The sequence below is a fragment of the Epinephelus lanceolatus genome, chromosome 5, assembly GCF_041903045.1.
Source record: "Epinephelus lanceolatus isolate andai-2023 chromosome 5, ASM4190304v1, whole genome shotgun sequence".
Lineage (NCBI taxonomy): Eukaryota > Metazoa > Chordata > Actinopteri > Perciformes > Serranidae > Epinephelus > Epinephelus lanceolatus.
In genome coordinates this window covers 24,007,790-24,019,966 of record NC_135738.1, presented here as the reverse complement: position 1 = coordinate 24,019,966, position 12,177 = coordinate 24,007,790, and the positions used below count along the sequence as shown (strand labels likewise).

Below are 12,177 nucleotides of genomic sequence, written 5' to 3'. Positions count from 1 at the left end.
GGTTTTACTGACTTTAACTTACTCATGTAAATACTTACCCTCTGAATGGCCCAAATTAGGGTTATCGTACTGCGGATTGATTCAGGATATTGGCGACAGGCCACTGTGGGGATGGTCGGCAGCGTGGCATTTTTTCTGACATAGCTCAATGGAGGAGGTCTCGCATGTCTGCCTTTGTGGTGGAGAAGGCTGTGTTTGTGTGTGTGTGTGTGTGTGTGTGTGTGTGTTAGGAGGTGGAGTAGGGGGTGGGGGGGGGGGGGAGGAGGTGGGGCCTAAAGAAACAACGGCGACTGCTCTTGGGTCTGTCGCCTGTTCCCTGCCTCTTGGCAGTAAACTTGATCAGCGAAGAAAAATACACGCTCTGCCTTTACAATGCAGGCCTTTGTCTCTGGTCGGCATCGGAACCGTCAACCATTTTGGAAATAGTTTCCAGCTTATTAAAATGCTTCCAGACCGTGACTGTTGAACCAGTGAGTTTTCCAGTTAATTGCTTGGCATCCTTCCCCATCTTAGGTCTGTCGTGGGCATCCTCAGAGAGTAAAGGCTTTCTGATTGGAATTACAATGCCGAGGCTGGTGCTGTCATCTCTTCACATGGAGCTGAGCATCTCTGATCTCAGACAACAGAAACACATGTGCTTTATTGTTTCAAGTTCCTCTCCCGTTCAGTTTTCTCCCCTCCCTGTCTCTCAGTCCTCCTGCCCCATGACTTTGGTGAAGATCATAAGCTAGTCCAAGTGTGGCCTCATACCCTCACCAGTGCCCAGTATCATTGTTCTATCTAGCTAAGCTGTGCTACTCAGCAGAAATGAATTAGCCCTTTTGTGCCAATGGCCTCTTACAAATGGCCATTTATGGTCTGTTAGTTTAGTTTGGACTCTTTATTTAAGTCAGTTAAATCACAGACTCTATTAGGCAATGCAGTGATTCTAGAGTCATTGCGCTTGCAGTTAATATTGGGCATTCAGCATCTGACACGGGGCTACTCAGATTAACACTAAAGCCAAGATAGCACCTCATTGTTCTCTAAATTGACAGTGGAATTGGGGTTACATTGAGAAAGTAATTAGATTTCTGTGTTAGAATATTGGCACAGTGGCGGTTTATTTAATCCTTGTATCGGTTATCATTGCTGCTATCACTTCTGAATTGATCCCTGCGAGGTAATAGGTGCATGGCCTCTGTGTTATTGGATCCAGTGCCTTTCATTGCTCATCTGGGCAGCCTTTACCAGCCGTTAACTACTCTTCTCTCTTCTCTTGCCGAATGTGTGCCTGTGACCACAGGCTGAAGGACCATAAATCTGCTAATTGAGTTTTCTAAAGTGTGCCGCTCCATTAAATCCATGGAAGAAAATGTCTCGACCAGGAATAAACAAGAGCATGTGGATGTTATTGAAAAGGAAAGCCTCTCCCTTGATTTAACTGGGCTAATTTCTTTCTGCCCACAGAAATAGTCAGAGCCTTGACTGGTCACTAGTGTCTTCTGATGCCCTGCAATCTGTGACCTCAGCAGTATTTCTGATTACTTTCTGATTAATAGTCCTCTACAAAATCAGAATCTATCTTAAGGAAATATTAGATTTAAAAAAGAAGTTATTGTCAGTGAAGTCGGCCTGGGTATTGGTACTTGAAACCTTCACGGTATTGACCAAAATAAACCAGCACCAAGTAGCACAGGCATAGAGGTGGGGGTGGAGTGGTGGGGGTCACACAAGGGACACGTCCCTCCTAGTATTGAGAACATGTGCATCTGTGCCCCTCTCACCCCACAAAAAAATCACGAAAGTAGCAGATAACTTTTACTTTGACAAGATTAAAGACATTAACACCATAAGTTGGTGCAGATAATGCACAAATTGGTGCATTTTAAATCTCCAGAATGGAGGAAGTTAAGTGTTTGAGACTGAAAATGTTTTGACGAAGGACACCCAAACCCCCCATTGTGTTCAGGAGGTTTTTACTGGGAGCCGAATTATCCACAGATTTCTCTTCCTCTCCAAAACAAACAGACCAGCTGATTAAAATTGGTAAAAACACTGAATAAAGCAGTTCTATATTAGAAATCAGTGTTTCTCTGATGCTGTTCGGCATGTGGAGACGGGCTGCTAACCCAGCACCTGCCAATGTGTGCTCACCTTTGTTCCTCTGATAACTTAAGATCCAGACGTTTTAGTGGTTTTAAGCAGGAGCCAAATTATCTGCAAAGGATTGTTCCTCTCCAAAATAAAGGGACCAGGTGATTTAAACCAGTGAAACCACTGAACAAAGCAATATCATGTTAAAAAAAATCAATGTTTTTCCTCTGCTCTTGTCTAGGAAGGGCTGCTAACTACAGTGGCTGACACAAAAACGGTAATGGCTCTATCTAGAGCCAGTGTTTGGTTTGTTTGTTCTATGCTCCTGTAGAAACATAGTGCAACATGGTGATCTCCATGAATGAGGACCCGCTTTCTATGTAGATATAAACAGCTGATTCTAAGGTAATAAAAATACAACAATAATTATTTTCAGGTAATTATACACTGGAGAAAACATACTTGTTATTTTATATTCCATTTGTTCCAATATATCCCCATAAATCCTACACACCAGACCTCTAAGGGTGTTTTGCTACTGGAATGTTAAATTTTTGAACAATACCCAGACCTAGCAGGAAGCAACATTTTGGCAGGAACACTCTAGAGCTCCATCATATCTATGTTTTTGTCTGCCCCTGTAACATTTTACCCCCTCAGCTAGGGTTACTTAACTTCTGTCTTGTGGCAAGTCACCCTGCTGGCATTCTTGTTGCATACTGAAGATTCCTCTGTCTATGAGAAAGATAAGGAGAGGCGAAACAACAGTAATGAGAAATGGGGGATGCCAAAAAGGGCAGACAATGCGCAGATTCTGTTAAACGAGCCAATTGGTATTGACTCAGGCTTACTGCGTCTTACATATTGTCACAGTGTTGGTATTATTCCCCCGGTGATGTCATGTCTGCCTCGTGAAATTGTCTGTTGTTCTTAATGCCCGGAATACGCCTTAGTTAAAGCTTGTGTAACACGCAGACGGTGCTTTGCTTTAAATGCTTTTGTAGGGCACAGCATGTGGGGGGTTGTTCTTTTCACTGTCTGACCCTCACAGGGAGAACTGGAAGAATGCCTATTGTTTCCTCATTGCTTGCTTTGTCTGATAAACTCTAGACCAACTCTATAGCTGATAGCTGTCGACACTCCATCACCAGTTCTCCTCCCCTTGTCCCCACCCAACTCCCATCTCATACACTTTCTTCCTCACTTGTCCTCCTCATTCCTGGTCTTGTCCTCCTCCTCATCCTCCTCCTGATCCTCACCAGAACAGCTGCTGAGCTTGAAGACCTCCTCTCAGCCTGTGGGCACTGTTGGCCTGCTTACCCAGGATAAAAAGAAAAAAAAAAAAAAATGCCTCGGTCTGGACAGGGATTACATAAAAACTACTGTCTTTGCTGTCAGTACAGTTCATTTCCACTGTTACAAAAGGATAACACCGGTGCCTTTATGTAATGTCACAGACAAAAAGAGGACGTAACCCCTGTCCTCTAAAACTTCATTTCTCAATCCACTACCTCTCAGCTTGTTAAGGCTTGTGACAGTTCAACTGCCAAGCTTTCTCCTGTTTCACCCCCATTCACTGGATCACTATGGTTAAACAATGTAAGCCAGCATGCCTACTGGTTGAGTCATTACTTTTTCCTTAGGTCATTCTTCTCCAGTATACCATCAAGTGGAAAATATGGATGAGTCCTCAAAGGTTATAATGTTTAGTTTTCTTTGTAGACACTAGAGCTTTGTGAGGCTTTGCTAAAGCGGATGTCTGGCATTTACTGCCAATGCATCAGACCAGCAAGAAGGTCGAAGGTAAAACAGCTTTTGTTCAGGTCTAGCACTACTTTAACCCCACATTACTCATCATTCCTTTGTGAGGTTACCTAATCAAGAGGCACACAGCTCAGATAAAGAATGCATGACGGTACGGGATCCGCTGAAACGTTGTCTTACACTCAGCTCAGCTTCTCCAGAATGCAGTGTTTAGCCTCTAAGACCCCAACAAATCAGGGTATTTTTAGAAAATTCCACTCCTTCTTATTCCTCTTAACAGTGATTAGCCAGTGACGACACATCTATTATTTCTCTGTGCTTCGGTAGTATTATGGAGCTGTATTGTAAAAGGCCATGTTAAGTTGCCACACAGGGGCTGCACAATCTGCGTGGGCACACCGCTCAGTGGTGTCGCTTTCCCTCCAAATGAAATGTTGTCTTTTCTCAAGCGGTGACGCTGCATATCCCCAACTTTGGACGGGGTCCAATTCAGCACGTCAACCGTAGTGTTTGTTGGCTTGGCTTAGAGTTAAATGGACTGCTGATGGTTTCTATATGAAGTTGTACAGTGGGAAAGGTTCAGCTGTATTGCTGTTGTTGCTCTTGGCAGGGTCACCTACATTCTTCCCTCGCCCCAGAGACATACGATCATGTTCTTTGGATGTCATGCCACTGTGGCGTCTTTTTCTACCATGCTTGCTCGTGCCAGGTTGCCTGCCTTTCTCTGCTATTTCCTCCAGTGTAAATAAGAATTACTAGATGTGGATTTCTCAATCTCTCACATGCCTCACACTCCAGGTTTAATTGTTGTGTCTGTTTCATTACTGGATTTGATTAATGGGCTGGAATGCAGGTCTACTTGCAGGTCAGGCGCAGTTAAGTATGTTGAATTCCACACATTTCCACAAATGTTTAGACTGTTGAACCCTTTGAAGTCTCTGCAGGGTTGACAAGAAGCTTTTCTGTTCTCCTTGTGATCCGAGGATAAGTGGGATGGATGCCTTGGAACCATTTTCCTTGTTTAAATCTGTAACTGGATTAGAGGTACCCTCTGGAGAAAGGTGCCATAATGATACAGCACTGCTGCACAACAACACATGCAGGCAAACCTGCCTGTAAAGCTCTCCCACACCGTCTGCATGCTGATGTTTTGGGGCGACGGAGAATCTCCCAGATGTGTGGTTAAGGCCATGTATCATGGCTGGACACCTGTGGCTGCTTTGACACAGGTGTTCTTTGGAATGCGCTCCTGCTGTGTGTTTGTATCTCATAGTGTGACCACTTCCTAGCCTTACCCCCTATAGAGAGAAGAAGACGGTGTGTGTGTGTGTGTGTGTGTGTGTGTGTGTGTGTGTATGAAAGAGAGAGAGGTGTGTCTCTTCAGTGAGCTCAGAGTCCTATGGGCCTTCCCTGACAGCTGCAGCAATCTGAGAGCTGGAGGTAGAGTTGTGGTTGCCTAACAGGGGGCTCACCTCTGAAGAGAGGGGAGAGTACGAGACCAGACGCAGCCATTTGTCCATCTGACAAAGTGGGGTTAAGAGCCCACTGCCATGTTCCATTATGAGCTTCATTTAGAGCAGTAGACAGTGGGAGCACAGGGACGAATCGCCCATCAAGCGTGGTCCAAACTTAGCATTTTTTAGTTGTTTCCGTAAACGTGCACTCAAGCACATTTACACACAGGCACAGACACTTACACAGTTGTACAAAATGACCCTGCCTAGCACACATTGTTCCCTCCTGTGCACAAGGCAGATCCCTGAGCTATCAAAGACAATTAATGTAGTCATTCATCTCGCAGCACTATCTGGTTAACACCAGAGGAAATGTAGGCCGGGGGAGGAAGGAGTGCACAAGGGGGGGGCAGATAGTACACTGATGAAGGAGGTCGAACAAACTCTATCCCACTGAGCAAACCTGATCTTTGCCAACCTCACATGACAAGAATTTGGAGGAAAGTGTAGTGCTGTGGCAGGATGCACTCACACCCACTCCTTGCTGATAGCTCCTGTCTGTCACACTTCAGCGCTACAGTTTAGGGAAATACTCAATGTAGTACTTGGATTGTGTGTTAGGGCCCTGAAACACCAAGCTGACGGTTGGTCATTGGTCAGTGTTGGTGCTTTGGTGAGCGTCTGTTGCCTTACTTTCTTGCAGCGTGTCTCGCATTGTTGGCACTAATTGCCACTTGTTGCCTGTTTTTTGGCCGATTCAGCATGTTAAATCAAGGCAACACAACAGTCTGCCTTTGTTGCCTACAGTTCTTTGGTTTGGTGTGTGTGGGACTTGAGAGTTTCGTGAATGCTTTTTGGTTTTTATTTGATTTATTTAGGGATCTACAAGACACTGCCTCCAAAGAATAGCATGTTAAAATGAGAACACTTATTTCTCTGTCCCCAAAATCTTAAAATCAACACAGACAAAAACAAAATTGAATAAATTTGAACAATAAGTAAATATCTCTATCAAAATACAACAGTAACAAACCCAGGAACTTTTCTTACGCAGGTAAACTTGCACCATAGATGTGCAACGAGGATATAAATGTGTGTTTTGATCCCCTGAGCTTTTAATGAGGCAAGGCAAGCACAGGGTCGTTGCTGCTGCTGTGATTTGATTTTGGCGGTTGGTGCAGCAGATGGGAGGGGTGACCGGAGGTTGGAGTGCATTTGGTGCTCCCTCCCTCAAGTGGGTGTGTGTGTGTGTGTGTGTGTGTGCAAGGTGCTCTCTAGTCTGTCTTTAGGCAGACAGACAGCTGGTCAAACAGGCTTAGGAGAGCAGTGGGCAGTCTGGACTCTGACTTAAGCCCATTAGGCCCTGTTTACTCCTCATTGGTCAACAGCCCCAAGTTCAAAACTGTTTTGATGGTATTGTGGCGGGGACGCCAGGTTCCATGTCCATTTTTCCAAATGGTGGTCTGATGTCTTTCAGTAATGCTTAAAAGCAGCAGATACTCCAAAGAGATCAGAAAGCATTTACGGTTTCATGCTCAGCCCTGTGCCAAAGTGTTTTCAAGTCTGAGTGTGTTGTTGTGATTGAGTGTGACGGGTTGAGCTGTGAGGGTTGGGGCCCCCTCGTTGTCCCTGTGGGTGCAGTTGTGTCATATAGCACGTAGGCTTGTGGAATGCCTGACCGTTCTCCTGCCTCCCTCGTAGCGGGTGGCCTGGGCAGGCGGAGCCAGCAGAATGGGTACCAGGCGGGTGCAGGGGTGAAACGGAGTTGCTATATGTGTGTCTGTGTTTGTGAGATGGAAAGAACAGATTTAATTTCAGGGACAAACCTGCTTCTTCTCCTTTTTATTTTTAAACCTTTGAGACATTCCTCCTAGCACTTTCTAGTGCAGCCAAACAGACAACTCAGTTAGCTCAGCATCAGGATGTCATTTATTATTAGCTAATGTAATACAGCAATGACCATGGCTGTCTTTGTTACCCTGCACTGGACAGATAAAACAGGACACAACATTGCATTACACAAGGAACAGAGGAGAATATTGACTTACACAAAGCTCTGATTTTATTCCAAGAAACCTGTTTATCCATTCTGACGTGACGCTGATGTACCCGACTGGTGAAATGATTTCCTCTTATTGCTGTCTCCTTTGCCATTTGTATCACTTCTCTTTAAATAAGAGCCAGCAGCCGCTGGTCAACCAGATAGTGCTGTTTTATTTGAACACTGGCCCTACTGTGGGCACCAGGAATGCCTCAAGAGTTATTTGAGAGCAGACACATAATTATACCATTACACTGACAGTGATGCTCGCTGTGAAATACTGGTGTTTAATTTTGCTTGCTCTAATCAAAGCTGATCTCAATTTCTGTTTCGGGGGGCCGCAAACGGCTGTGACATCCGGATCGTGCTCTCCTTCCTTCCCATCCTCTCCTCCTCCCCTCTGTGTGAAACCGACTCATTCAGGCGCCTGGTCAAAGCACACATGTGCTGACGTCACGCGGGCTGCTTGTGGGCTGACGTCGGTGTTCAGACTCGAGCCATATCAGAGGGGCGAATGGGCCCCAGTCAGTGCGGCTGCCTGGTAGCGCAGTCCACAGTGGCTCCTGTTCAGACCTCACGTCCCACAACCACTAACAGCACTCGTGTGTGTGTGTGTGTGTGTGTGTGTGTGTGTGTATGTGAGTGTGTCTACGCTTGCATCAACTATCTCATGCCAGACATATCTGATGCAACAGCAGATCAAGGGATCAGTATGTCATTTCTGAGAATACTCTTCCCTATCCGTATCCATTCACTGTGGAAGAGGCATAAGTGTGGGATGATAGAGCCAGATGTGACTAGATTAGCAGCTGTCCACAGCCTCTATTGTCTGCCGTGTCATGTCCAGTGGCTGTAAGAGCCTGACTTAAACAGAAGGACAACAAGCAGTCACAGTGAGAAAAGCAAAGGGGCTGTAAAGTGACGTACAGACAGACAAGCTCCTCCGTCATTTGGACTTATTCTGGAGGAGAATAACGAGGGCCTTCCTCCCTGTCTTCCCTCGCCTAATCTCCACCTTTACATCTGCGGGAGCTCAGCCTAGGGATTGATGATGTGTCATTGAATCCTCTAGTGGATCAATGGGCCCAAAGCCCACTGGGGGCCGGCCACTGGCAATCCATCATCAGGGGTCACAACACATTTAGCCCTGTCTCACAAGCACTCATTGTCATTCAAGTGCCATGGTCAAGCAGGGGGAGGAGGAGAGCGGTGTTAAGTTATGTTAGTTGGCTGGCTGAGAGCTGCGTGATTTAATCTTTGAAGCCTCTGATGGGGCTGCGACCTTAGCTTGTCAGAAGAATGCTCTCTACCTTAACAGCTTCATCACATGACTCACCCACACAGCTTGACCTGGGTCAATGAGATATGTACGTCCAAAGATAGTTTCCGAAACTGATTCAGTCACCACAGTTCTTTTATTTGACCTAGATTTGCACATTATGTGTGAATGGAAAGTGCATTTATTTACATGTGGTTGCTGTTTTTTTTTTCTTGCTATTTTTAGCATAAATGATCAAAATGATTTTTGTTTTCATCACAACAATTCACTCTATCGTGCCGTGCTTCACTTTGAAGGTGAAGGTAATCGTGTCCTTGTCATAGTGGACTAAAGTAGCTGTCTCCTAAATGCTAGCACAGTAGCTCCGCAGCAGCAGAACCTCCGCTGGCTGCCACCTTTCACTCGGGCTGCTGTCTGTCCCTCGTCTCACATCTGGATCCAATAGGAGCGGCTTCCTTCTCTGAAGGAGGGACACATATAAATAGCCAGGCAGCCGTAACCACACTATGCAGCACAGCCTGGATGTTGGTTCATTCGTTTGCTGCTGCCCCTTTTCTGCACTGCCAGCTCAGATATGGCGTATGATGTCGCCGTCGCCCTGCACGTACCCAGCCCCGGTGTCCCTCAACTCCACCTCTGATCCTGCGATCCCTCGGCTGCGGTGTGACTGATGCACGTACACTGGATGCTCAACGCATGTCCACACAGCTCTGTGCCCATCTGTGGAAAGTTTGAGTGGAGTGGGGCCAGGATTGAAACACAGGCAGGCAGAGGGTGGGTGGTGGGTGGGCTGAAGGTGGCCTGCGTGGGCTGAAGCCTGTGGGCTGAGGAGGGGAAATGCAATATCCTGGTTATAGCTGAACAACTAAATGTGCTGTATTTATGAGATGCAAAGTTCCATTACTAGTATAGAGATTATATAAGCGGATCATACCTTTTCTTTTACAGATATATATAGTTGAGTCCGGTGTCCTCATTTAGATGTATGATGTAGAAACAAGAGACATGTCATTTGAGAGGAGCTGAATGCTGCAAAGAGTAAACGATGTGGTTGACTGTTTCTCTCTTATCCTGAGACTGACCCTTGTCACTGTGTCTGCCATGTGTGTGTGTGTGTGCATGCCATTGACTAAACACATGCCCCTTTTGTGTGGCACATGTGCATGTCCTACCACAGAAGCTCAGCCCCACCCTCCCAAATTGAAAGTCATTCCAGCAAGAGGTGGGTCTGTTCGGCTCCGCTGCGGCCCCTCGATCCTTCCTCCCTTCCATGTCCCCTCGTCTGCTTGGGGCTGCAGCAGCAGGACAGGAGAGGGGAGGAGAGGGGAGGGGAGGAGTAGAGGGATGGATGTGTGTGTGTGTGTCTGTGTGTGTGTGTGTGTGGGGGGGGGCAGCCAAAGCTTTTGCTTGAGTGAGTTTTAATTTGTGTGCTTACAGCAGAAGACGCTGCAGAGTGGCGTAGTGGGGGGAACAGATGCATTAGCGCCCGTGCACTCATTCACCTCAGACTAGATACACACACCTCCTCCGCACATACAAATACACACACATGCACACACACACAGTGACACTTATTATTGCACCCTGTGGTGTTGTCTGAATGGCTCTGGCACTGAAGTCTTTGTTTTCTCTCCGGAACCAAAGCCTGGTGTGCAGTCACTGTCTGATTGATCAGTTTATAAAACTCTGTGGCAGACTGGAATGAGCTGCTCAGGGACACTATCTATTTGCTCTGCCTCATTTTGTTGCTCCTCTAACATAGATAGCCCGTCCTGCGCAAATACCACCTTGCAAAATGTTTGGGTATAAAAAGCAGAAAAAAATCTCCTCCTATTTCTGGGCTATGAAGAAGAAAGAGAGAGAGGGAGAGGGGAAAAAAAGCAAACGTTTTAGCAATGAATCTCATGTTGCTTTGAAAGCCTCGATAGTCTGCATGTGTGTGCGTGTGATGTGGTAAAACTGCAGAAACATGGAGGATGTGTTCCAGGGATGGAACTTGAGAATGTCCCCGTTCCCCTCTCGCTGGCCTCTGAGGAGGAGCCACCACCGCTTGCTCCTGCCCCCGCTCTGCTCTGCGCCTGCCTTCCCCTGCCAGACGCATAGCTTCAGTTTCCCTCCCAGGCCATGAGGGTATCAGGTTTGTTTTGGAGGGGAGGGGAGGGGAAGGGGAGCAGGAGGCAAAGGGACAGGGATGAGGAAGGCTGGCATATGCGAGGGGGAGAATTAGGCGAACAAATCTCTGTGTTGGTGAGGGATGGAAACGGTTAGGCAGACAGAGAAGGGCGCATGAAGAGATGGAGGGGAGGGGAGAAATAGAACAAACAAGTCCCTCCTGGCCCGTTGCTGCCCCTGACCCCCTCATCCTTAAATTCCGTGCCAGCAGCTGGAGTTGTGAAGCGGCCATTTTATGAATGAGGGTGGGAAGGGGAGAGCAAGAGACGGAGAGGAATAAGGAAGGAGAGAGAGCGAGAGGGGAGGCGGGTCAGGTTGTGTGTTGTGTATGTGTGTGGGTGGGTGAGACGCGGCTCAGAGGCGCTTGTGGTGGAGTTGGTTATGTGTATGCGTGTGCGTGTGTGTGTGTGTGTATGGGACTGTTCAGGCTGAGGAGGAGCCTGGGGTAGGCCCACACACACACTCTTGCCTCTTCACAGGCTTTGTGTGTTTGTGTTTTGTTCATGCCTCTGCTGAGACACTGTGCAGTCTGGAACAAAGGCCCAATTTGGGCTGTGCTTCCGCCTGAGGCTGCTCACTTAGCAGCCACAGCAGATCAGTCGTCAGGATGAGGAATAACAGGCACACCTCAACACTTCCATAAAGTCTTCACCAGCTCTGGCGAACAGAGACTTTCTTGCGTTTTGAGTCACATTTGTTTATCTCTGAGGTGTGAATTGTCTGTAAACATCATTTTTATGCTCCCCCTATTGTCCCAGTCACACCATGAAATCTACCCCACTGTTATTTTCCCAGGGGCTCACCAGGCAAGTGCACACTGGCTTATTTGCACTATTATTTCATTTAAGTCTTCCAGTAAATACAAACAACATTTTTTTTTCTCTGGGATATCCAGGTTGTTTCCTTCCCTTGGAGGGGGGTGTTGGCGGATACACATTTATTCACATATTTATTTCCAAAACAGTTTGAGAGACCTTCTTTCTGTTGGTAGCAGAGACAGTATTAGTGTTAATTGTGTAACGAAGCAGTCTTGAGTGCGTTTCCGTCCACTCTGTTCTTTTATTTTTTGTTTTAACCCTTAAGAAAACAGAGCCAGACTGTTGCACAGGGTTCCTACGCCATATGGAAAAGTATGGAATTTGATTTTAGTCATTTCCAGGTTTGGAAAAGTATGGAGAAAAAAAGGGAGTGTGGAAAAATAGTTGTGTTTCCAGACTGTTGCCTCTACTCTGTTTTTTTAAATATGAAATTCAGACTTTCTAAAATAAATTGATCACACAAGCGGTGTTTGTCATTGCATTTGGAGTGTATCTTTTCTGTGTAAGGAACCCATAACTTTATGGTGACCGCCACAAGTTTTCCAAGGGCTGGCTAACTGTGCTCAGATGTCA

The 12,177-nt window shown here is 46.4% G+C and overlaps 1 protein-coding gene across 1 annotated transcript in view; it reads left to right on the top strand.

The window, feature by feature from the left end:
- Positions 1-12,177, top strand: part of igf1ra (insulin-like growth factor 1a receptor) — a 94,369-nt gene that overhangs the window by 31,366 nt on the left and 50,826 nt on the right. The window lies entirely within an intron of this gene.